Genomic DNA, 25,905 nt, shown 5'->3' with positions numbered 1-25,905 from the left:
ACATGAAAACAATCATTGTTTTCCTTCCTATTAATCTGGATATTATATATGAATATATATATATATATTATTTATCAATTTCATTTGCTCATTCTGTCAATATATAATTAGATAAAACACCTTCTAATAGCTTTATTTCCTCTTCATTTGCTGTGATTTTTTCATTTTTATTGTTAGCAATTTCCTTTTTCTCCCATTTTAAAATATTTTAACTAACAATTTAGCTAAATTCTTTTTGAAAAAAAAAGTTATCCTTTAATCTTTATTTCAAGTCAATGTTTTATTAGCTTCTAATATTTTTAATCCCTTTTTTGATTTTAGGAATTTCTTTTTGTGCTTTGTTGTGTTTTTCTTATTTCTTGTTTTTATACTTTTTCTTTTAATTCAATAATCAGTTCTGTTCTTTCTCTTATATTTGAGGAAACTGCATAGAAATAGAAATGTTTCTCTAAGGAATGTTATAGTTGCATTTCTGAAGTATTAGTAAGTTGTCTTTTTACTGCATTTTCTTTGATGAAATTTTCTAGAATTTATATCCTTTGATCTCTGACCCCCAATTCTTTAGGATGAAATTGTTTTTATTCAATTAGTGTTTGAATTATTTTTTATATGTCCTTTTCTGTGTAATTTTATAACTTTGTAGTTAGTAAAGGATTATTTAATATTTGGGCTTTTCTACATTTCTATATTTTATTTTATTTTTTAGGTTTTTGCAAGGCACTGGGGTTAAGTGGCTTGCCCAAGGCTACACAGCTAGGCAATTATTAAGTGTCTGAGACTGGATTTGAACTCAGGTACTCCTGACTCCAGGGCCAGTGCTCTATCCACTGTGCTACATAGCCACCCCATTTCTATATTTTATGTACATTTTGTACAATTTCTACTTTTTACACATGTGGCTTTAAAATTTTTGCATTAAAAAACTTTTATTGGGGTGGCTAGGTGGCACAGTAGATAGAGAACCGGCCCTGGAGTCAGGAGTACCTGAGTTCAAATCCAGCCTCAGAAATTTAATAATTACATAGCTGTGTGGCCTTGGGCAAGCCTCTTAACCCCATTGCCTTGCAAAAACTAAAAAAAAATTATTGAGATTTTATATATATATATATATATATATATATACACATATATATATATACATCTATCTATCTATCTATCTATCTATCTATCTATCTATCTATCTAATCTATCCATGTATAGACATATAATTCCCCACAGTATTTTCCTAGAGAATAATACAAAATTAAAAAAGAGTATTTTAAATAAAAAATTATTTTAAATTAAAAAAGTCAGCATAACTGACTAATGCATCAATAAAATCTGAAAATTTGTGCAATATTAAACATGGGCTTCCCATGACTGCAAAGCAGTGAGGTCTCTTTTCTTCAATCATGCTTGTTCTGGGTAGCTTTGCAATATTCACTTTTTTTTGGTTGTTCTTTCCACTTGCAACTCCCTCAGTTCATGTTATATATTTCCATGATTCTCTGTATTTTTTTATTACAGTACAGAAATAGTCAATTATATTAATGTGTCAAAGTTTGTTTAGTCATTACTCAATTTATTGTAATCTATTTCATTTCTAATACTTTCCTATTAAAAAGGGTCAGTTTTAAAATATATTGGTGTACATGGAAGTTTTATTATCAGTGATCTTCTTGGTTTATAAGTGTCTCAGAATAGAATCTCTGAGTCAAAAGACATGGAAATTCTAGTCAGTTGATTTACAGAATTTCAAGTAACTTTTCAAAGAGATTATAAAAATCCACAACTCTATCAACAATGCATTAATATGTCTACCTTCTCACAAACCATCAAAAATTGACTCTTCCCATCTTTTGTTATCCTTGCCAATTTTCAGAATATAAGGCTATATACCTTAGGTTAAATTTTACGCTGATTTATTTCTTTTATCAACAGTGATTTGGAACACTTTTTCATGAGATTGCTAAAAATTTGCAATTATTTTCAGATTGTTTGTTCAAATCCTTAAACAACAGATCTATTCTTATTGTTTTTTGGGAACTGGGAAATAAGCTTATATGTATGTCCTGGGGTTGTTTTTTTTTTTTTTGCCTTTTTTAATGTCTTGGATACCATAATCTTATTAGGCCAATTTGACAGAATTTTTTCCCATTCAATCACTTCTTTTCTTTTCCTGGTGCATTAATTTTGTCTGTGTAGAAAGGCATTTTTTAGGTTAATATATTTAAAATTATTAATTTTATCTTTTGAAAGGGCCTCTATCTCTTATTTGGTTAAGAATAAATTTCTTGGGGCGGCTAGGTGGCGTAGTGGATAAAGCACCGGCTTGAAGTCAGGAGTACCTGGGTTCAAATCCAGTCTCAGACACTTAATAATTACCTAGCTGTGTGGCCTTGGGCAAGCCACTTAACCCCATTTGCCTTGCCAAAAACCTAAAAAAAAAAAGAAGAAATTTCTTATCCATAGTTGTGAGAGGTACATGATCTTCTCTTTTTATTGTTGTACAGTCTGATCATTAACATTAAAGACACATATCCATTTAGAATGTGTTATGGAATTTGATATAAAGTGTTGGTCTAAATGTAATTTCTGCCAGACTGGTTTCCAGTTTTGTAAGAAGATTTTTTTTAATCCAATAAGGAGTGCTTTTCATAGATAATCTATATTTTCTACTTGATAAAACATTGAGTCAAGTTCTGTTGTTTCTTATTCTCTCATGTCTAACTTTCCATTAATCTATCTCTCTATTTCTAACCAATACAGATGGTTTTAATGATTTTTTATTACTATCATTATATTATATTTTATATTTTATAATATTATATATTATATAATATTACATATTTTATAATATATGTTGAAATCTAGAAGTGCTATTCTCTATGGAAAGGGGGAAATTAAACAGAATATTAAACTGAATACATCTCTATAAGGGAAGATAGTTCTTGTAACTTGAAAATTATATTTCTCTTGGGATAGTTAAAAGGTTGAATATAATAGAAAAGATTGTACTTAGAGGATATGGGTATAGTTGGTTCTTGTCTTTCATTATTGAAAAATATCAAAATTACATCACTATGTTTGAGACAAGATGGCAGTGTGAAGCTAGCATGCTCCTGGAACTTTTCCCTACATAATGTTAAATGAAGCTTCTATACAGACATTATAGCTAAAGATCATATCAAAAAAAGAGGAAAACAAGTTCTCAACTTTAGACATCATGGAAGATCTTCAATGGAGGTGTCTCTCTCCAGGGGAAAAGGAGAAATAGTGTCCAGCTAGGCAGGAAAGCAGGAAAGTCAGTGGGAGGCTGTTAGTACAGTCTAGCAGCTAGACAGCTGTCTAGGTCCTGGCACAGCTAGATAGTAGGCCAGCAGGGAAGGTCTCAACCCCAGACAAAGTCTGAAACCTGGCAAGACTAGGTCAACAGACAGGGTACAAACCACTAGGCAAAACCTGGACATAAAGAAGGAAACAAACCTCTGCATAGGCAATGCCTGGGTTGCATATGCAACATCTTGGAATGTGATAAACCAGGGACGAGATTCCAGCTCCAGCTGAGAAGTATACTCCCTATACCCCAGGAGCAGAGGTCAACTATCAAAATGAACAAAAAAACACTAAAGAGCACTAATCACAGAAGGCTACCATTCAGATAGAGATGATAAAAATGTCATTTCAGAAGAAGAAAGCAGGGACAAATTATCTACATGGGAAGCCTCAAAGGAGATTATGCATTGGACTCAAATCTAAAACCTCCTGAAAGATCTTAAAAGATATTTTAAAAATCAAACAAGAGAGGAAGAAAAATGGAAAAAAGAAATGAGAGTCATACAAGAGAATTATGAAAAACTGACCAAAGTAATCAACTCTTTTAAAAGTAAAAATGATCAACTAGAAAAAGAATGTAAAATTGTCCAAGTGGAAAAGGAAAACAATTTATTTGAAAGTAAAATTAACCAAGTGGAAAAGGAAACACAAAAACTAACTGAAGAAAATGAAACTCTAAAAATTAGAATCGGACAAATAGAAAGTAATGACTCTTTGAGACACCAAGATTTTACGAAACAAAATCAAAAGACTGAAAAAAATTGAAGAAAATATAAAGTACCTCTTAAGAAATATAAATGACTTAAAAATAGATCCAGATGAGATAATCTATCTATTATTGGTCTACTTGAGAGCCTAAATAAAAAAGAACCTGGAAAATGTCTTTCAGGAAATTATAATGGAAAACTATCCTAATATACTAGCTCAAGAAGAAAATATAGTCCTTGAAAGAATTCACAGAACACTTGTGAAAGAGACCCCAGAATAAAAACTCTAAGGGCTATAATAGTCCAATTCCAGAATTCTCAACTAAAAGAGAAAATATTGCAAGCAGTCAAAAGAAGAAGCAATTCAAATACAAAAGAATCACAATCAGAATTATACAGAACATAATTGAATATGTCAATATCAGTAATATAACCACAGAAATCTTATTTGACAAAATAAAATATTCATTCCTATTTAAATTCCAGAGAATATAGAAATAAATGAGGTTTTCCTTAAAATAATGAATAGTATCTATCTAAAACCATCAACAAATATTATATGTAATGGGGATAACCTAGCAACATTTTCAATAAGATCAGGGGTGAAACAAGGATGCCCGTTATCATCACTACTATTGATTATAGTATTAGAAATGCTAACTTTAGCAATAAGAGAAGAAAAAAATTGAATGAATTAGAATGGGCAATGAGGAAGCAAAATTTTCACTCTTTGCAGATGATATGATAACATACTTAGAGAAACCTAGAAAATCAACTAAAAAACTACTTGAAACAACAACTTCATCAGAGAGCAGGATATAAAATAAACCCACATAAATTATCAGCATTTCTATATATGAACAATGAATGGGTACCAAGTTCACTTTTTTAAAACTTCTATTTTTTTCATTCTTATCCTATGGTTTTCTTTCTTTACCCTTAGTCCTAATTCCTCATATAAAAATGACTAATTGGGAACATGTTAAACACAAATGAACATGTACAACTTTTACTAGACTATTGGCAACTAAAGGGGGGGGCTGGGAATGGAGGATGGTAGAAAACTATGTAACATAAATGTGCATATGGATGAATGTTGAAAAACTTTCCTAACATGTAATTGAAATAATAAAATATCAACCAACAATAAATGTTGAAAACTATATTTACATGCAAATGGAAAAAATGAACATGTTTTAAAAAGAATAGAAAAAAGATGATTGTACATGAAATCTGCAAGTCTAGTATGTACAACTTGCTTTTCCTTTTAGATGTAAAATAAAATTATCATTTAAAAATAATTACCCTTGCTATTCTAGGATTTTTCAAATTAATTTTATAATTAATCAAGTTCTAAAAAGCTTGTAAATTAATTTGGGAAATTATCATTTTTATTATATATATACAATAGGAATGATCACTGAATAGCTTTCAAGATATTCAAGTTGTTCTTTATTCTTTAAGTAACATTTTATAATTTTAACTATAAAAATATTTTTTGTTCTTTGGTAGATTGACCTCCAAATAGTTTATATATTTTGTAGTCATTTGGAATAGAGTTTGCCTTTCTATAATTTCCTCTTGGATTTTTGTTATTAATGTAGAAAAAGGCCATTTGATTTTTTAAAGTTTATTTTGTAGTTTGCAACTTTGAAGAATTTATTACTCCAATCAAATATCTTTACTGAATCTCAAGGACTTTCCAAGAAACCATCATATATCAGCAAAAAGTGATAGTTTAATCTCTTTGATTATCTTAATGCTTTTAATTTCTTTATCTTGTCTGAATACTACTGATAGAATTTCCAAAACTATATCAAATAATGGTAGAGAGAGGGGATATCTTTGTTTTAAACAAATTTATCATGAATGGTTCTACTACATCCCCATTGATTCAAGGTTTATATCAATTTCACTTTTTTTTTCACTTAGTGATAAACTGCTGCCATTTTATACAGGTAAACTCTTTTTCTTTTTAGCACCATGGTTCAACAACTAATATGAACAGGTCACTTCAATGTTTATTTGCCTAGTGTTTTATACCTATTAGTGAGTTTTTCCTTCCCTTCTGTTTATATTACATTTCTCTTCCCTTCCCTTTACGTTATTATTTTTAGATAATCAAAATATAACATAACTATTCACAGGATCTCTAATTTGATTTCCTGAGGACCCATGTTGATAATAGAGTTCTGAGGATATGGGATGTGTGTGTGTGTGTGTGTGTGTGTGTGTGTGTGTGTGTGTGTGTTTGTAAAATCTCCCAGTAATAGAAGATAAGCAATTTATCTGTTAATCCTATATTAGTATTCATTGTTTACATTTTTTTTACATTTTTCTGGATACTATGTATTTCAAAATTTCTTTTCAACTGTTTTTTTAAATCAGAAATGTGAGGAAGTCCTTTATTTCAATAGTGTACTTTTTTTACTCTAATGGATTATATTCAGTTTTTCTGGGGAAGTTATTCTTACTATTTCCATAAGGCAACTGTGGACTATCCTTTTCCAAGGTCTCCAAAACTTTTTATTACTTGTTGCTAAATTGTATGATTCTTTTTTTAGGTTTTTGCAAGGCAATGGAGTTAAGTGACTTGCCCAAGGCCACACATCCAGGTGATTATTAAGTGTCTGAGACCAGATTTGAACTCAGGTACTCCTGACTCCAGGGCCGGTGCTCTATCCACTGTGCCACTCAGCCACCCCTGTAATGATACTTCTTTATTTTTGGTTGTTTACAGTGTTTTTTTTATCTTTGATGTGGAAATTCAAAATTTTGCCAGTAATATTTTCTGAGAGTTTTTTATTTAGAGATGAGGAAACTATTGCTTCCATTTTGAGAGATCAAGCCCCAAATCCAAGGTTGCTTATTTAACAAATATCAGGGTCATGGATCAAATCAAGTTCTTCTTCAAAAGAAGTTAAGGAACAGGACTGGGAGGTAACAAACTGGCAAACAGATGAGAATGAAGTGTTCTAAGTTCTAAGTTCTCCAGGCCTCAGATGCTAGCTCATGGGCAAGTCATATAATCCTGTTTGCCTCAGTTTCTTCATATGTAAAATGAAATGGAGAAGAAAATGGCAAATCACTAGCATCTTGGCTAATACCACAAATGAGATCATAGCAAGTTGAACATGACTAAACAACAACAATACGGGCACTTTGGGGCCATGACCTCCTGTTAGGACCCAACGTGCAAGAGCACTAATTGCTCTTGATGCAAAGCTAATCTACTTTCTTTTCGATCATAAATTTCTCTAAGATATTTCTTTCACCACTTTTCACCTATTCTGTTTAGTAATAGGTTATAGCTCATTTACAACCTTATGGTCTTTAATACAATTTCAGAGATGTGACTTAGATCCATTGTTTTGATGTGAGCAAAATAAGTAAACTCACAAACTTCTCATTCTTTGTGATAAATATAGATATTTTAATTGTGTCATAGAAAACATATTGAATTTGTCATTAGAAGATTTGCATTTATTTAAGTCCCATTCTTTCTCTAGATGTCTGTGTAACCTTTTCTAAGTCTCAATTTTCTCATTTTTAAATGGTTTGTAGAATTTGTTTTATGTACCTCTTACCTAACTCAAAGGGTTTTTTCCCAAGAAATAAACAATTGGGAAAATGTTTTATGACTTTCAGTCATATAAAAATGTCATTATCATTTCTCACAAAGTAATAAATTTTTAATATTCACAGGTCAATTTGTATAGTTTATTTCATTTGATCTTCAGAATGCTGGGGAAAGAGACACTATAGGTATTATTATCCCCATTTTAGAGATGAAGTAGGACTCAAAAAGTAAGATAAAGAAATGTTCTTTATACAGGAGGTCCTTTTTAGTCTCCTCCCTTGCAGCCTACCTTCCATATACTAAGTATATATCTTATATGTACTTAGTTACTGATATGCTATCTCTCCCATTAGAATTGATACTTCTTGGGGAAGGGAGGTTTTGGGACCTTTTATGTATCTCCATCACTCAGTGTCTGGCATATGCCAATGCTTTAATCAATACTTATTGACTGACTCACAAAAATTGATGTCAGGGACAAGATTCAAATCCATGTCTCTCTTGAATCCAACTCTAGAATGCTTTACCTTAGTACCTTCCTGTTCCACTCCAAAAAGGATAAAGGAATGTACCAAAGGTAATCCAAAATGTGTGGTGGTGAAGAAGGAATTTTTTTTCTCTACAAACTCATGCTATGGGTTATCAGTAAAAAAAATTATGTAAAGTTGAAGATATCATCCATTTATCTTTTGTTTCTTATGAATTTGGTAGGGGGAAAGGTGCTGGATAAAGTGGGGTATCTATGGTTGCAAGATCTTTCATTATCTCAGGAGTGTGCCAATACATTAGAGTGTTCAAGACTGGCATTTTAGGGATACAGCACAGTGGATACAGCACCGGTCCTGGAGTCAGGAGGACCTGAGTTCAAATCTGGTCTCAGACACTTAATAATCACCTGGATGTGTGGCCTTGGGCAAGTCACTTAACCCCCATTGCCTTGCAATAGAACAAAAACAAATAACAAACAAAAGACTTCTATTTTTATGTTAAAATACTAGAAAGTAACAGGAATGGAGGGATCATTATTAACCCAACACTATGGGACACACACCTATCGAGATGATTCTACTAACCCATTTCAGAATGTCCAGAAGTAATTTCAGGACAAGTATTGGACATGCCTAGGAAGTTAGCAACGTTAACAAAATATGTTTGAAGAACTAGGAAATGGACTTAACTTGAAAAGTTAACTTGAAAGAGGTTATATGAACTAAAGGCTTAGCTATGGAAGAACCAAGAGGAAATGAGAGAAAAGAGAGCTAGGTGAGTTCAGGAGAGCAAGAGTCATTGAGCTGGTGAGTGCCAAATTGTCTTGTTTCCATATTAACTGAGTATTTTCTGTGATGCACTATGAGCATAATAAGCTAGTAACTATGATTATCTTATTGAAATCAGGTGCAATGAGGCTGTGGCTTTACTCTCCTAACTCACACAAGTACTTAAAAAACAGGTTTTTAGATTAAGGCTATAAGGGTCCTAGGAGCACCCCTGAGGGGCAAGGGTAACTTTCTCAAATGCATCCAGCTCAAGCTACCCCAATATGCTTCCCCTAGAGATTACCAGAGACAGTAATTTTAGTCAGTCCCACTAAAGAGCTTTTTATAAAGGGACATTTGCTAAGGCACTATCATAAGAACACTTGGCAAAAAAAATTCCTTACCCCCCCAAATTTGTAACCCTTTATCTCTCAGGACACAGACAATAGAATTTCCAGAGGGAAACTGCTCAAGCTTAGAAAGTACAAAGTGGCAACTCACAGATGCTGGTTGTTGAAAGTCCACTTCATCTTAGGGTGCTCCAGAAACTCCTCTTAGCTGTGGTATAATTTATTGATAGGGTTTCTTGTATAACTATGAATTTACATCCAGGGTTTTTTTTTTTTGATTCCCTATCAAAACACTATCATTAGATGATCCAGTAAAGAAAGGGAAACCCAATGTTCTCCAGACCCTTTGAAGTTCACCAGGTCCTCCTTTAGCAGAAGGGAGGGGCTGGGGGAAAGGAGACCAAGGTCAAGGTTGCTACTGAGCCTCTAATTCCACACATTTCCCCATACTCCAGAAGTTCCTCCTCTGTGATTTTAATGGGACACCACACTTATTTCATCCTTTCAAATGACTCGGCTTCTAATAATAATAATAATTGGTAATTTAAGGACTATCCCTAGAATATGACCAGGCTCATCTATCTTAAACTGTAAATGATTCTTGTGTGGCATCCTTATAATTCTAAGGACTTTGGACACTTAGATATAAACTTAAGGTTGACTGATAGGTTGATTGAAACTAAAACATAGAACTGAGATTGATTGTTTAATCTGCTTCTTTTTGAGGGGGGGATAGGGTGACATAATTGATTATGTTTTAAGATGAAAAATCCCTGGTTTGAGGGAAGGACAGAATGACCTCAGGACTATGGGTAACAGCTGAATGGTAATATGAGATAACTTTGAAGAGTAACAGATTAATAACCTCCCCCTTCATCAAACCAAAATGAAGCTATTGAATGAAAGAGGCTTACATAAGGAGTTGAGCTATGGGTAGATAGTTGAAGGACATTATATGATGCATAACTTTATAATAACATTGGGCATCCATACCTAATGACATCATAATTTGGTCCTCATTTATCATGTAATGTGTCCTAGACAGCTTCAGCTATCATTTGTCTAGCATTCGTTAAGTATTGTCTTTCTTATGCTAGTCAATGGACAATGAATGAGGTGGGGAAACCATTTAGCACATAAGAAAAATAAACCTCAGTGACAATAAACAATTTGTCAGCTATTTCTCTGCTTTAACATATGTGTGCCATGAAATGAATGAACTGATCTTGTCCGTCTCATTCATCATCCAAAGCACAGAAAGACTTCTAAAGTCAAGATTCTCTGGGAAGATTATCTGACAGGTGATATATTTCCAGCTCTAACACTTCAAGAGTCTATGAAGCCACATAATGGTTATGAGATGAATGAACATTAAAGATGACAAATCATGTGCCATGTTCATTTGTCAGGTTCCCTGTTCTTTCACTGTGGAACCCATACACACAATATTCTTAGCTCATTTGGGAAAGGATAACTTAACTTGGCTTGACTTGACAAGTACTAGATGATCATAGAAATATGAGGAACCACAGTACAAACAACATGGCACCCACCTGAACAATATGATACCTGATCATGGGCAATTTGGGGCTGGTCACATATCTCAAAAATCAGGGAGTGATCAATGGTGTGGTGCCTATACTCTTTAGTTTGCAGAGTGGCTGATTCTCTTCCTCCCACAGATCCTGGGGGCTGAGCATTTGTTCAAATATAGAGGCCTCAGCCCTATGTGAACCTGAATCAGGTCATCTCCAGATTATTTTGACTTCAAAGTCTCATTATTTACTACTGACTTACTTACAATCTACAAACACATCCTGGTCTCTTTCCTACTAATCTCATCGGTAAAGCTGAATCTTTAGCCTTTTGGAATATTCTATTCTGAGAGCTTCTCTCATTTACACTAGAAGCGGCTGCCAGGTTGGGGAGATTTCAACTTTATTTCCTTTGTACTTAAACTCCTTCATTCTAGATATTTGTAGCATCTTTTCTTTTTCCTTTTTTCTAGGACTTTTCCTTTTGAATCTTTTTATTCCCAGAGGATGATCAGTGGATTCTTTAACTCTTTTCTACATTCACTTTCTCTCTTTGTTCCTTCACTTTGTCCTCTGGTTCTAAAAGACATAAGCAATTTTCATTTATGATTTCTTAAGAGGTCATTTTCAAGCCTGCTTCTGACATACTGAACATGTGTCCCTGGGCAAGTCACTTAACCTTCTAGAACTCTAAATGACTCTCTAAATTTATGTTTCAGAGAACCAATGAAGAAACATTTCATCCACTACAGAAAGATTATGGATTTCAGGTGAATAGAATGAGATATTTTTTGTGTGTGGGAGGAGGGGAGTAGATTATACAACCTTTGAAGGATTGGTTTTGCTGGACTGTGCACATTTGTCATATGAAATCTATTGAAATTTCTTCTTTTTCCCAAGAGGGGGAAAAGGGTGGAAAGAAGTAAATATAGATTTCTATTACTTTTTTAAATGGAGAGGCAGATGGTGCTAAGAGATACAAATTATCATATGTACTTTTAGGTGAGGTCACTGTATTGTTAATTTTGCCTAACTATTTTGCTTTGTCAAAAGAGACTTCTCATAAAAGTGAGAGTAATTTGAAAAGTTTTTAAATAAAAATCAAAACAATAACATTTTTAAAAATATATAAATATTCTGAAATCAAAATTCAGTTGGAAGGATACATTAGAGCAATCAACACCTACATAACAAAGTTTTAATGGACGTCTGGACAATGGAGTTAGAAATCTAACAAACCTATGCAATACTTACATATTAAAGGTCATCAACACCTCAAGGCCAAAATGGAAAATTTTAAACTTCCTTAGGAAGAAGGAAGAGCACTGACATACAGTCTCAGAGCATTTGAGGAAAAAAAGAATAGGTAAAAAACGTAGAAATATTTCTGGACCCAAGAAACTTACATTCACTGAGTAACACCAAAAGCTGACCACCAGGATAGGAGACCAAATCTGTCAAATGGAACCCATATTGGTTTACCCTATGGAGCCCATAAACAAAGCTAAGATCCAAGAATAAATTCAAGAGATCCTCCCTATTGTTGATGTTCATTTGAGCTCAAAGAAGTTAATGGCAGCAACAATGAATCAAACAAATGACTGTCATGGAGACTTCTTTTTAAAAAAATAGAAACAGAGAGGTTTATGATAGTTGAGAGTCAGGTTACAAGCCATCACAAACAGAAGTTACAAAAACATTATCCTTAAGGAGCCTGGACTAGTTTTCAATTCAGAATATCCCAGGACCATAGGAATAGCAACAATAAACTATAGATTACAGAATTTTATTACCAATAGAAGACTATTTTAGATCAGAGAGGAGAGACAGAGAGAGAGAGAGAGAGAGAGACAGAGAGAGAGACAGAGAGAGAGACAGAGAGAGACAGAGACAGAGAGACAGAGACAGAGAGAGACAGAGAGGAATAAATGGAATAAATAAGAACCATTTGGGATCAAGAAGAAATGTATATATCAGCCCTGTTGAACTGTTGGTTAATGGAATTCTCCCAAAGATGCTATCAGTGAACTTAGAGATGTTTTGTTTCATTTCAAAAAGTACTTTATTCACCTGTGAAACAGTCCCCAGAATATTGAATATAAAAGAATAGCAGTTAGATGATGAAGTCTCTGAATCATTTTTTTTCTGAACTTCATCAAACAGTAATATAACTATAAAAATAATAAATATGGAGAGGCTCATTTCCAGCACTTCATTGCCAATCAGATTCTTTGACCACAGCTCAGAGGAAGGAGGAAATGCATTGAATTTATAGTCAGAGAGCACAGCTTCTGAGTGTCTGCCTATCATTTATTACCAGGACAACACTGAACAAGTCACTTAAAAGAGCTGTATAATTAAGGGGTTAGACTAGATGACCTCTTTTTCTTGTTGTGCAGTCATTTCAGTCTTGTCTGTCTATGACATTTGGGGTTTTCTTGGCAAAGACACTGGAGTGGTTTGCCATTTCCTTCCCTAGTATATTTTACAGGTGAGAAAATTGAAGCAAATAGGGTTAAATGACTTGGCCAGCATCACACAGTAGAATTATCTGAGGTCCTTAGATTGTTACCAAGACCCAGAGTTCTGTTCATTGCACCACTAGTTACTCAGATGTCCTCTAGAATCCCTAATTCTGTGATCAAACAATGAGACTACTAATTATCATTGAGAAGTACTGTGACAACAAATATGCTACTAGATCCCAATCTTATAACTTGAATGTCTCTAAATCCTTGGTATTTTGAATGTAAGAACAAAGCACTTATGAAGAACTATGTACAAAGCACTGTGTATTTATTTCCCTAGGGAAATAAAAGGAAAAGTAAGACAGCCCTGACTGCAAGGAACTCGCTAATCCTAATGAGAGAGATAAGACATATGGAAGGTTTCAGCTGCAAGTCTGAAGGAAAGGTCCTATGACCCTTATGGTGCATCACCAAGATAGATGGTAATGCCTCTTATATAAATGTCATTTCTACCACTAATATCATATCAAGATAGCATGGTACTAATATCATAAAATAAAAATGGAAACAGAACCAAAGTGGAAAGATGGAGGGGACATATGGTATAGTTAGAAAAATATTGGCTTTAGCACCCAAAGATCTGGGTTGAATTCCCAGCATTGTACAACAAAGAGGGACAGCTCTCAAAAGTACCTTTCAGTTCCAAGTGTGATATCACATATTTATAAAGTATTTCAAAGTTTTTCAATAACAACTTTTTATAAAGTATATTACCTATATTTTATAACTCATTTTTATTTAAATTTATTTAAATAATTATTTGATAAGTGCCTACTCTGTACAAATTACCACTAAGTTACTAAATCAACACTCAGTGGGTACCTATTGACTATAAGAATTATTGTTGGTACTAGGGGAAAAATAAAATATTGTAAGATGCTGTTTAAAAAAAGATTATTATCCAAATGAACTTTGCCTTGAGCTTACACTCATCGTCAAATAGGTTGAAACAAATTCAACAACAAATCAAGTTTTATAAGTTCACATAAGTCACATTTTTCCTGGTCTTTTTTCTTTCCTTTCTTCCTTTTCTCTCTTAATCTTTCTTTCTCTCTCTTTTTCTTTTTTTTTCCTTGGAATCCTGTCCCTAGTTCTTCCCTCTTTCCTATCACCATCATTAAAAAAAGTAAAAACAAAAACTTTGTAACTAATATTCTTCACCCAATTAAATAGACATGATGATGATATTTTGTCCTTCATTCTTTTTTTTTTGCAAGGCAAGTGGGGTTAAGTGGCTTGCCCAAGGCCACACAGCTAGGTAATTATTAAATGTCTGAGACCAGATTTGAACCCAGGTACTCCTGACTCCAGGGCCTGTGCTTTATCCACTGCGCCACCTAGCCACCCCACTGTCCTTCATTCTTGAAGAAGACCATGACCATTAGGTGATATTATAACGAGCACATGAATTGGGTTTGAGTGAGAGGGGTTGTGCTAAGTCACCAGTCTCCCTTTCTCCTCCAGAGCCATCTGGGTCCAATGGTTGGATATGAATCAGGATGACTGGAGATAGCCCTGGATGTGAGGCAATCAGGGTTAAGTGACTTGTCCAAAGTCTCACATTTAGAAAGTGGCCAGTCTCTCTCCACTGCGTTATCTAGCTGCCCTTAAACAGACATGATAAATGATAGTTGAATCAACATTGAGTATGCAAGTGCCACAGTGTAGTATTAATATATGTATTAGCTATAGAACTACAGTTTTCTTTTTCTCCCCCCTCAGGAAGATGGCGAGACTGATTTCTAACACATGGAAAAAATATTTCCATGCCTTCAGTTACTCTAAATTTTTTAAAAATAATCCACAAATCCTGATAAAGTAAACTTGTATTTCTAAATGCTACAAAGAAGAAGCATAGCTATGAAATGATAGGTGTGTCCTATAGATGTAAACAAAGATTCCTCCTAGGTGTAATTAAGGAAGAGCATGATGAAGGGAATCTAAGTAGATTTTTCTTAATTCTTCTTCCTCTCAGCATACTTGTCTTATTGTGGGTGCTTAATACAACTTTGTTGATTGACTGATAAACTTTCTGCAAGTCTCAACAGGTGCCACCTTCTACAAGAAGTTTTTACTGAACTGAACTGTCCTTTCCCTACTCAAATCAAACTAAATGTCCCATAATTATCTCAACTCAATATTTTCAAGACTGAAATGAAGCTCTTTTCTCTTCTTTTCCAAAATTTATTTCATTCAAAGGTACCACTACTCTTTAAGTTATTCATTTTCCCATTATATAAACAGTCATAGAATCTTGACATTTCTACCCCTCAGTTTTCTCTTTATTCACAATCTCAATATTAGTTTATATTCTCATCCCATCATATTAATACCATTGCAAAAGCTTCTGAACCAATCTTCCCTAATCATCTCTTCCATCTCCACAGCTGCCCTAGTGATTTTTCTGACATGGAGTTCTGATCATACCATCCTTTCTGTGATAGCTCTATACGGCTTTCAGGATCAAAATAATTTTTTTTTTTTTACTTCTAAAGTCCTGGCCTCAAATTGCCCTTCCAGTGTGATTGCATTGTACTTCTTTCACAAACTGTTATTACACAATCAATGGACTTTTTTCAGTCGTCATCCTTCCTGGACATTCTTTGTTTATCACCCTTTTGGGGATACTCCTCCTTCCTAGCTGATTCTTTACCCATCATTTCCTCTCAACTGTAAGGGTACTGTAAGACTGTCTTTAACCCTTTTCTCTTCTGCATCTAGATAATCTATGTAGGTTATGCTCAAATCTAGCTCTAATTTTTCTAGCTCTCTTTTTTTCCTTTTTAGGTTTTTGGCAAGGCAAATGGGATTAAGTGGCTTGCCCAAGGCCATACAGCTAGGTAATTATTAAGTGTCTGAGACCAGATTTGAACCCAGGTACTCCTGACTCCAGGGCCGGTGCTTTATCCACTGCACCACCTAGCCACCCCTCTTTTCTAGCTTTCAATCAACATTGTCTCTTGGACACCTCAAAATGAATTTTCTGTAGATACCTTAAACTTCACATGTTCAAAAGAACCCTCATCATCTTTGCCCCCCAAAACCTTCTCTTCTTCCAAATTTCCCTATTAAGGTCAAGTGTACCATTCCATAATCACTCTAACAATCTCAGTTTATCTTTAACTTCTCACTCTCAGTCACATCACATATCCAATCTATTGCTAAATCTCCTCATTTCTATCTTTACAATATCTCTAGGATATATCCATTTTTCTCCACTAATTCAGCTGCCCATCTGATAGAGGGACTTATCACCTCACACAATAATCTTTGGGATGGTATCTCTTCCTCCAGTCTCTCACTTCAATCCATCTGTCCTCCATTCAGCTGCCAATAGTGATTTTTAAAAAAAAAATGGGTCTGCTTCTGTTACCTTCCTCCTCAATAAACTTTTGGAGCTCTTTATTGTTCTCAGGTTAAAATATAAAATCCTGGTTGATTTTTAAAGCCCTTCATATTCTGCTCTCCTTTACCTTTTCAGTTATCTTACCATTTATTCCCATTCATGGACACTGTGACACTGGTCATGGACACTGTGACACTGGTCATCTCACTGCATTTGGAATAAAATATGCTGTTGTTGTTTGTCCTTCATTCTTGCACAGTATCAATTTGGAAGGTGTTATTTTGACTTGCAAGTGGGAGGGTTGTGCAAAGTCACCAGTCTCACTCTCTCCTCCAGAGCTATCTGGGTTGAGTGGCAAGATGTAGATCAGGCAACTGATCTGGGAGTGACTCCTAGACATGCCATCTCTTGTTTCACCACTTTTTCACTGACTGACCCCCATATTTTTCAATGCTCTCTTTCCTCATTTATGCATTCAGACTTCTTTGACTTCCCTCAACAGGCAGCTCAAACTCCATCATTGACAGGAGGCCTTTTCCAGTATCCCTCCCTCCACCCTGCATCTCCTTCCCCACATACCCTATAGAGTCTTCCTTTTGAAATATACTCTCATTTGCATAGCATAGATTCTGTATGTAAAATGTTTCACATCTTCTCTTCCCCACTTTAATGTGAGTTCCTTTAGAGTAAGAACCACACACTCCTTCTGTTGTTTGTATACCCAGCACATAGCATTCATACACTCAATCAACACTTAATATGTGTTTGTCAACTTGACTCTACAAAAAGTCTTTTGTTGTTCTTCTCATTTTCACTTCTTAGAATCCTATGATTAATTCAAAATTTAGTCCAAGTGACAACTTTGGAAGCATTTTTGCTGCCACTTCTGATGGCCTTCCTCCATTCATTACCCTGTGTTGATTTCATATATATTTTGTCTAGACTTATAAATGTACATGCTAGTTCTCCCAATAGCATGTAATCTTTCTTTGGTCAGAGAGTGGTACCCTTTTTATCTCTGTATCCCTAGCACCTAATACAATGGCAGTTGAATAGCAGTTCTTAATAAAATCTTGTTCATTAATTGATTCTCTGATGACAGAGTTTCTCAGGGAGCATAGGAGGGAAGGGGGTAGGGTCTGGACCTTGAGCCTCACTAGTTACAATTTATAATTTGGACAGAACTACCCTGGGGTAAGCTATTAATTGTGTCCACTCACAACTGAACCTGAACCAGCTTAAACCTGGTTGACCAGGTAATATTTAACAAAATAAATTTTAAAACAATGAAATTTAAATAATGTGAACATATGGTTTTCTAAGTCAATATACTGTCTACATGGATCCTTTTGTACCAGTGAATAGCCCTCATTTCTATTAACTATTAAGCCAAGAGCACTGAGAGGGTAAAGTGATGTCAGAAATTGAACTTAATAGTTCTTCCTGATTTTGAATTGGTCTTTGTATCCACTGGCTAAAGCACTGGGCTGGGAATCAGAAAGTCTCCTCTTCCTGAGTTCAGAAACTTCCTAGCAGGACAGCTAGGTGGTGCAGTGGATAGAGCAACAGCCCTGGAGTCAGGAGTACCTGAGTTCAAATCTGACCTCAGACACTTAATAATTACCTAGCTGTGTGGCTTTGGGCAAGCCACTAACCCCATTTCCCCTCACAAAAACCTAAAAAAAAAAACAGAAACTTCCTAGCTCTGTGACCTTCAGCATGTCACTTTGCCACAGTTTCTTCATCTGTAAAATAGAGAAGAAAATGGTAGTCCACTCCAATATCTTTGCCAAGAAAACCCCAAATGGGGTTATGAAGAGCAATGACTGAAAAACAACCAAATAACAATTCTATCCACTATTCCATGTTATCTCTCAGAGGAGAAATTGTGGGAAAATATTTAAGAACTTTCATTTTTGTACTTAAGATTACTTTAGAATGATTTGATAAGGTGGAGAGTGTGTATTATTTTCTTGATTCTACAAATCAAAACAAGATTACATACAAAGTACTTTGTGAACCTTAAATCATTATATAAATACTAGCTATTATTATGATCATATATGATGAAACTAAACTTCTGTGTGGTCCACACCTTTTCCCATGATATCTTGCAATCTCCTTTTATTTGTTTTCTACACATTTTAAATATAATCATCTATGCTCATTTGGTCCTCCAATAGAATATAATCTCCTGGAAGTCAAGGGCTGTTTTATTTTTCTCTTTACATTCCCAACATCTAACAAGTAGGTACTTAATAAATTAAAAGCTTATTGAATAGTTGGTTTTTAAAAAAGCACTATAACTGGCCTGAAAACATTGACTTCTATCCCTGTCTTGCTCTATGATCTTGGGGCAAGTGATTCAACATTTCTAGACCTTCATTCCACCATTAGCAAAAGAGGGGGAGGCATACCAGCCTTCCTCACCTCTAGAAATTTGTTGTGATGTTTGAATGAGGCAAGGTAAGCAAAAATATTTTTAAAAGATGCCAAAGCATTATATGAATAAGCCATTTGACCTCTTAGTCCTGCTCTGGCATATATTCATCCTGGGTTCAATGATGAAGGCTCATGCCATACAAGCTCAGAAACTGCCTCTCAAATATATACATAATACATACATGTGTATTTATATGTGTCTAGGTTCATGGTATACATGTCTAGAAATGAGCACTCAAATACACACATGCATTTACATGCATGTGTGTCACACACGTTCAGGAACTGCCTCTCAATATATGCGTGCATACATAAACATATGTTCATATGTACATGGTCAAGGACTGTCTCTCAAATACACACACACACACACACATATATATATATACACATGCATATATCTATATGTGTTCATATCATACATGCTCACAAACTGCACCTCAACAGCACATGTGTATTTTACATATGTGTTCACTTCACATAGTTCAGGAACTGCCTCTTAATATATGCATATACATTCATGTGTGAATGGGTTTGCACCATACATGTTTAAGAATTGTCTCTCAAAAATACAAACATGTGTGTTCATACCATGCATGTTCAGGAACTGCTTCAGAAACACATGTGCTCATTTGTACATACATACCCATGCAGATTGTTTATGAATCACCTCTCCCATACACATGCATGTTTATATGTGGATGGATGGGTTCACATCATACATGCTCAACAATTGCTTCTCAAATACATGTGTGTTTGAAAATATATATGTTTGTGTCGTGCATGTTCAGGAACTGTTTCGACATAGACACACTGCACAATACACACATACATACATGGACATGCATGCAAAATGTGTAACTTATGAATACATATATATATCTATGTGTGTGTATCAGAAAAGCCAAGCCAGGGCACAGAATTAAAGGGAAAGGAAAGGGAGAAAAAGCACCAAACCAAGCCATGGCCTACTTGAAGCCATGAAGGAGGGATGTCATTTCTCAAGTCTGAGTAGATTTGTTTCCCTTTGTTAGATTCTTTTCCAGTGTGTCCCAGGCACTCTGGAAAATGAACGTCAGAGACAAAAAAGTACTTCGCCCGGCAGGAATACAAAATGGTCAAAGCCTAGCCAGCCCCACCGAGGAGCAGCACCATTCACTCACAAAGAATTGTGTGCATGTAGATGGCTGATTAATTGCCGGCCTGCCTAGACGAGGCTGCAACAAGCCAGATACTGTCAGCGTGCAGTCTGTTACCATGGAAATGCAGCGTTCCTGTTCCCGACAAACCCTTGAATACCGGATAGATTGTGCCATATGTAAATAAGGCAAATTAGTTTTCCTATATCTTCCAGACAAGGTTAGACTGAACGAAAATATATCTGTTTAAACATACTGTAACCCTCTTAGATGAGGCAAAGGGGCGAGATCAGCTCCTTTCTTAGGGAGCTGCACTCCATATGTTAGAGCTGAAAGGCACTTGGGGGTGGGGGGGATGACCAAAGGCAAAAAATGCTTTTCCCATTTAGAAGGCAAGGCAGCAAAGCCACTTCTGCAAAGCAACATTAATTAGGGTTTTTTTTTCCCTGTGAACCTAGTCATGGATAAGATGCCCTTGTCCAAGGGACAATAAAAAGGCATATATATATACATATATATATACATATATATATATATATATATATATATATATATATATATATATATATATATATATATATGTATACCATTCCTAGGAACAAATACATTCCAGGTCTTTGGCCAGTCATTGGGGTGATTTTTTTCTTACTCTTTTTCTTCCTGCCTAGTTCCAGATTGCAGAGGGCATTGCTCCCTTTGACTGAATGGAGATTCTGGGGGTCAGCAAACTAAACTAAACCAATTCAAGTAGCAATTTGGAACATGGAAAACCACTGAACTTAGATATCCCTACCTTGAGCACTAAATTAATAAATACTTTGCTAACAGTATTAAGCAACATGTAGCATGGGCCATGAACAGGCATACTGGATTGACAGGTACCATGATGGTAATGAGATTAGGAAAGATCCAGAAGAATAAAAATAACCCCACCATCACTAAATATGGGACCTTTGTCCTGTAGGAAGAGAATCCCAGCTTGAGAAGTCTCTAGGAGTTTATAATGCTCATTCATAATGAATCCAATTTGATGGAACCCTAAAAAACTCCTTGAGATTAATGTTAAAATATATTTTCCAGGAGGAAGTACAATGCAGTTAAAAGACAACATTTTCCACTCTTTTTCTGTGTTATAAGTGCTTAGCACAATCTCTGGCGAATAGTAATCACTTAATAAATACTAATTGACTGAAGAATACAACACATTGCTAATAAGTAAATACAGGATATATATCAAACATACACCCAATGATTCTGGTTAGAAAAACATCAAAAATAAAAGACAGGAAGGGATAGGCATTTCCACTTACTAGCTAGAGCTGAAAAACCATCATATTAGAAGAGGGAGGGATTACTTTGGGTTGAGATAAATAGGATGAAGTAAAGATAGTCCTTCCAATTCTGTCAAAATCTATATATATTTTTTGGTGATATATTTCTGATAAGAAAAAATGATGGGTACACAGGTCCAAAATTATATAACTCAATTGCATGGGCCATTCTGAAACTTGGAAAACATATTTTTCTGGGGTTTTTTTAAATATTCAAAGCCACTTTTTTAGAGCTACTATTTCTTTACCAAAAACATTGTCTAATAATAGTAGTAACTTCTTTTTTTTTTAGATTTTTTTGCAAGGCAAATGGGGTTAAGTGGCTTGCCCAAGGCCACACGGCTAGATAATTATTAAGTTGTCTGACACCGGATCTGAACTCAGGTACTCCTGACTCCAGGGCTGGTGCTTTATCCACTACGGCACCTAGCTGCCCCCAAGCAGTAACTTCTAAAACAAAGACTTGGTCCTACTTTAAATAAATGGAAGTCTACCAAAGTATAAATTTGTATGTACCATCAGTCACAATCATGCCTATAAGTTGCATTGCTTATCAAATGGGAGATCTTATAATAGGAGAGATTTCCTGGGAGTTATGTCAAGTGTTGCATCATGAGCTGAAACAAAATATTTTAATAATCATTTTAAAAATTTCTCCTAAAAAAGAGCACTGTCTCTTTTAAAATCCAAAAGGCCTGGGTTCAAAGACCACATGAGTGACAAGAAAAGTTGTTTACCTCCCTAGTCCCCCAGCTTCTTCCTTTGGAAAATAAGGTGGTGTTGGAGGACTAGATGGGTGACCTCTGATATCTCTTCTAGCTCTAAATATGTAATCTCATAATTCTTTAATCCCAGGATCTAACATTCACAAATAGAGAAGTTCTTTTCTGCTCAGTCAGAGGAAATCAATCTTTTCTTGTTAATCTCTGAATTCTTATGTATACAAATAATGAAAATGCAACAGTACTTCCCACAGAGCCACAGATCTGTGTTGCTTTTAAATGTACATGTGTCAAAATATACTATTTTCTCTGGATTAAATAAACACTTTCCCCTAGACTTCAGTCAGATTTTCATTAAGCACTGAACTTGGAAAAAAATCATTATTTTTCTGGTTTCCATGCTAAAATGGGAAATAATTTTTCCACTTTACCTCTTCCCCAAAACTCAAATTAATAAATACAAGTTTTTGTGAAAGGCAATTATTTTGTTATATGATCAAAGTACTAAGAAATTTGCCCAGGATTTTGATTCGAGGAATAAATTGTCTGTCATGTTATCACTAATAATTTCTTAACATTCCCAAAATTACAAAATCTAATTAAACAAAGACAGACTGATAGAATTTTAGTAATGAAAAGGACCAGAGATTGTCTTGTTCAACTCCTTCATTTTGTAAATGAAAAAACCTCAAGACCAGAAAGGTTGATGATTTGTCAAAAGTCACAAAGCCAGATAGTGGCAGAGCCTGGGATTAGAGCCCAAAGCTTCTGAGTCTCAGATCAAATCTTTTATTTTTTTAATGTACCAAAAATTATCCTAAGCAGGCACAAACACAAATGTTCTGATTCTGAAGTCCTGGTGCTCTATAAAGACTATAATTAAGAGTTCTGACCCAAATTGCACATATTATAAACATTTGCCTTAACATATAAAAGATAGTTGTTTTTTCCTTACAGAGTCATTCAATATATTATAAGCTTCTTTAGTATAGGGAACATGCCATTCATTGCTCTATCTCCCACAGCACCTTGTACACTGTGACTGCTCAAGAAATATTTGCTGAATGAATGAATGAACAAATGAATAAACTAATGAATGATTTCTACAATTCTATTCAATATATAATAATAGTTGACTATCAATTGACAAATCTTTGGATCCTGACATTACTAGTCTTTAGAATTAGGGAGTCCCAGAACAAGAGATTGAGCTCCTCTTTGTTCTCAGACTACCCCCTGGTTTCAGGGCTGGGAGAATGGGAGGGGAAATGACTGGGTAGAAGAGTGGTATATGTTTAAGGGAGCTGTTTCTGTTGCTATCCAATTCTTGAGTATAGGTTGAACCTGACAATGAGGTGACTAAGGATGACTAAGAGATGATGTGATATAGAAATGTGTTGGACTTATTTGTCAAGAAAGATTGTGTGAACATGGGTACATAATTAATATCAAATGTATCAAATGAGAACTTATATAAGTACCTGTAAACCTTAAAGTACTGTACAAATGCCAAAAAATCCTACTCCTCATCATTATTAATCTGTCTTAACCCCAGTTTCTTCAATAAAAAAGAAAAGTATGATAGCATAGAGGATAAAACTCCAAACTTAGAGCCCCAAAGACCTATCTAGCTTCTAGTCTTTCCTCTGACATCTGTGTGACTGTGATGGTCACCCAACATTAGTTTAGATAAAGAATCATTAACTTTTTATTTAACGGACCTCTTTAGACCCTTCTGAGAACATGTTTCCTATATTCATAATGGAAATAAATATAAAATTCCAAGTAGTGGTAAGAAAAAATAACTGCATTTCCCCCCCACACAAGTGCATAGAAATCTATCATACTGAAATATATCCACAATCTCCTTGGGGGGTCCATGAACCCCAGATTAAGAACCCTGAGTTTGGCACTTTCCCAAGACTGTAAATTACATAAGAATTGCTAACCCAAATCAGTGTAGGAAATTCTAGTTCCCTAGACTTCATAAAATCAAAGATACAGGCTAAAGGAAGATCAAAAGAATACCTACAGTTTTTACCTAATAGGGTTATTGTAAAGTTCTTTCTTTCTTTCTTTCTTTCTTTCTTTCTTTCTTTCTTTCTTTCTTTCTTTCTTTCTTCCTTTCTTCCTTCCTTCCTTCCTTCCTTCCTTCCTTCCTTCCTTCCTTCCTTCCTTCCTTCCTTCCTTCCTTTCTTTCTTTCTTTCTTTCTTTCTTTCTTCCTTTCTTTTTTGCAAGGCAATTTGGTTAAGTGGCTTGCCCAAAGCCACACAGCTAGGTAATTATTAAATGTCTGAGGCCAGATTTGAACTCAGGTACTCCTGACTCCAGGGTCATGCACTATCCACTGTACCACCTAGCCACCCCTATTGTAGAAATTGTGCATTTCTGCCTGGGAGCATCTGTGTAATATGTATATATCTATACATTTAAGCACATGCACATTTGTATATAGATACACATATGCATATGTGCATACATATATATAGATACATATATCTATATACATGAAGTATATTAAAAACTTTGTAAACCTCAATGTTTTCTTTGAGTTGTTCAGTCATTTTCAGTTGTGTCTGACTCTCTGTGACACCCTTAGTGTTTTCTTGGCTGAAACTGAAATGATTTGTCATTTCTTTCCTCTAGCTCATTTTACAGATGTGGAAACTGAGGAAAATAGTGTTAAATGACTTGGGCAAGATCATACAATTTTCCTAACTCCAGGCCCATACTTTATCTACTGTGCCATACCACTGTTCTAAAATGTTTTCTTTATATATCAATTAATATGACAATAAGATACAAGAACATAAATATAAGAAATATAAATATAAAGAACATAAATATAAGAACACTAGAAAATGTCTGGCTTGTACTTGTCCATGGCAAAGGATTCTTCCTTTCTCCTTTGGGACAACTAGATGGCACAGAGGATGGAGTGATGGGCTTGGAATCAGAAAGAGTGAAATTCAAATCCAGCCTCAGAGACTTAATAGTGTGTGACTTTGCCCAAGTCACTTAACTTCTGTCTGCCTCAGTTTACTCACCTCTAAAATGAGAATACTAGCAGCACACAATAAGAATATTGTGAAGACCAAATAACATATAAGTAAGGTTTATCACAGGCTTGGTACATAGAAGGTATTTAATAAAGGTCCACTTTTTTCCATTCCTTCATTTCTTCCACCCCTGCATTTAGTATTCTAAAATGCATGGCCCTTACTTCTAACTATAGGAAAAATAACAGTTCTATAAATATACAAAGGGAAATAACTTCAGAATATTTTAAAATATAAACCTATCTAGTAGTCCTATCAGTAACATATCTTTTAAAATGGAAATATAAGGGATAGCAAATGACTTCCAGAAGATACATCTACAATGAGAAAAAAACAAAAAAACTTGATTTGTCCCCAGGTAATTGAATGTAATTTCATAAAGAATACTAATTGCCTCATTTCTCGGAGTCCAATTAATTGAAATTCAACATGTTGAGTGTTTTCTATATTTCTTAAGGAAGAGTTTAATGTGATTTTAAATAACAAATAACTTCACTAAATTATTTAAAACTAAAAATATATGATTATGCTCTGTGCTTTATACTTTGTACTTGTTTTTTGGACTTGGAGCCTAACAATAGATATGGCTTCACA

General features: G+C 34.7%; 2 long non-coding RNA genes across 5 annotated transcripts in view; one reads left to right on the top strand and one right to left on the bottom strand.

Moving 5' to 3' along the window:
* The window catches only part of LOC141490761 (uncharacterized), a 733,557-nt gene that overhangs the window by 359,816 nt on the left and 347,836 nt on the right, over positions 1 to 25,905 (bottom strand). The window lies entirely within an intron of this gene.
* LOC141490762 (uncharacterized) overlaps positions 13,466 to 25,905 on the top strand; it is a 45,840-nt gene continuing 33,400 nt past the window's right edge. The window contains exon 1 of the long non-coding RNA XR_012469334.1: positions 13,466 to 13,693. This is a non-coding gene — a long non-coding RNA (uncharacterized LOC141490762). The remainder of the gene's footprint in view (positions 13,694 to 25,905) is intronic.

This window comes from Macrotis lagotis, chromosome 6, assembly GCF_037893015.1.
Source record: "Macrotis lagotis isolate mMagLag1 chromosome 6, bilby.v1.9.chrom.fasta, whole genome shotgun sequence".
In the NCBI taxonomy this organism is placed as follows: domain Eukaryota; kingdom Metazoa; phylum Chordata; class Mammalia; order Peramelemorphia; family Peramelidae; genus Macrotis; species Macrotis lagotis.
Note: the sequence above shows the minus strand (reverse complement) of the source record. Positions and strands in the feature narration are given on the sequence as shown.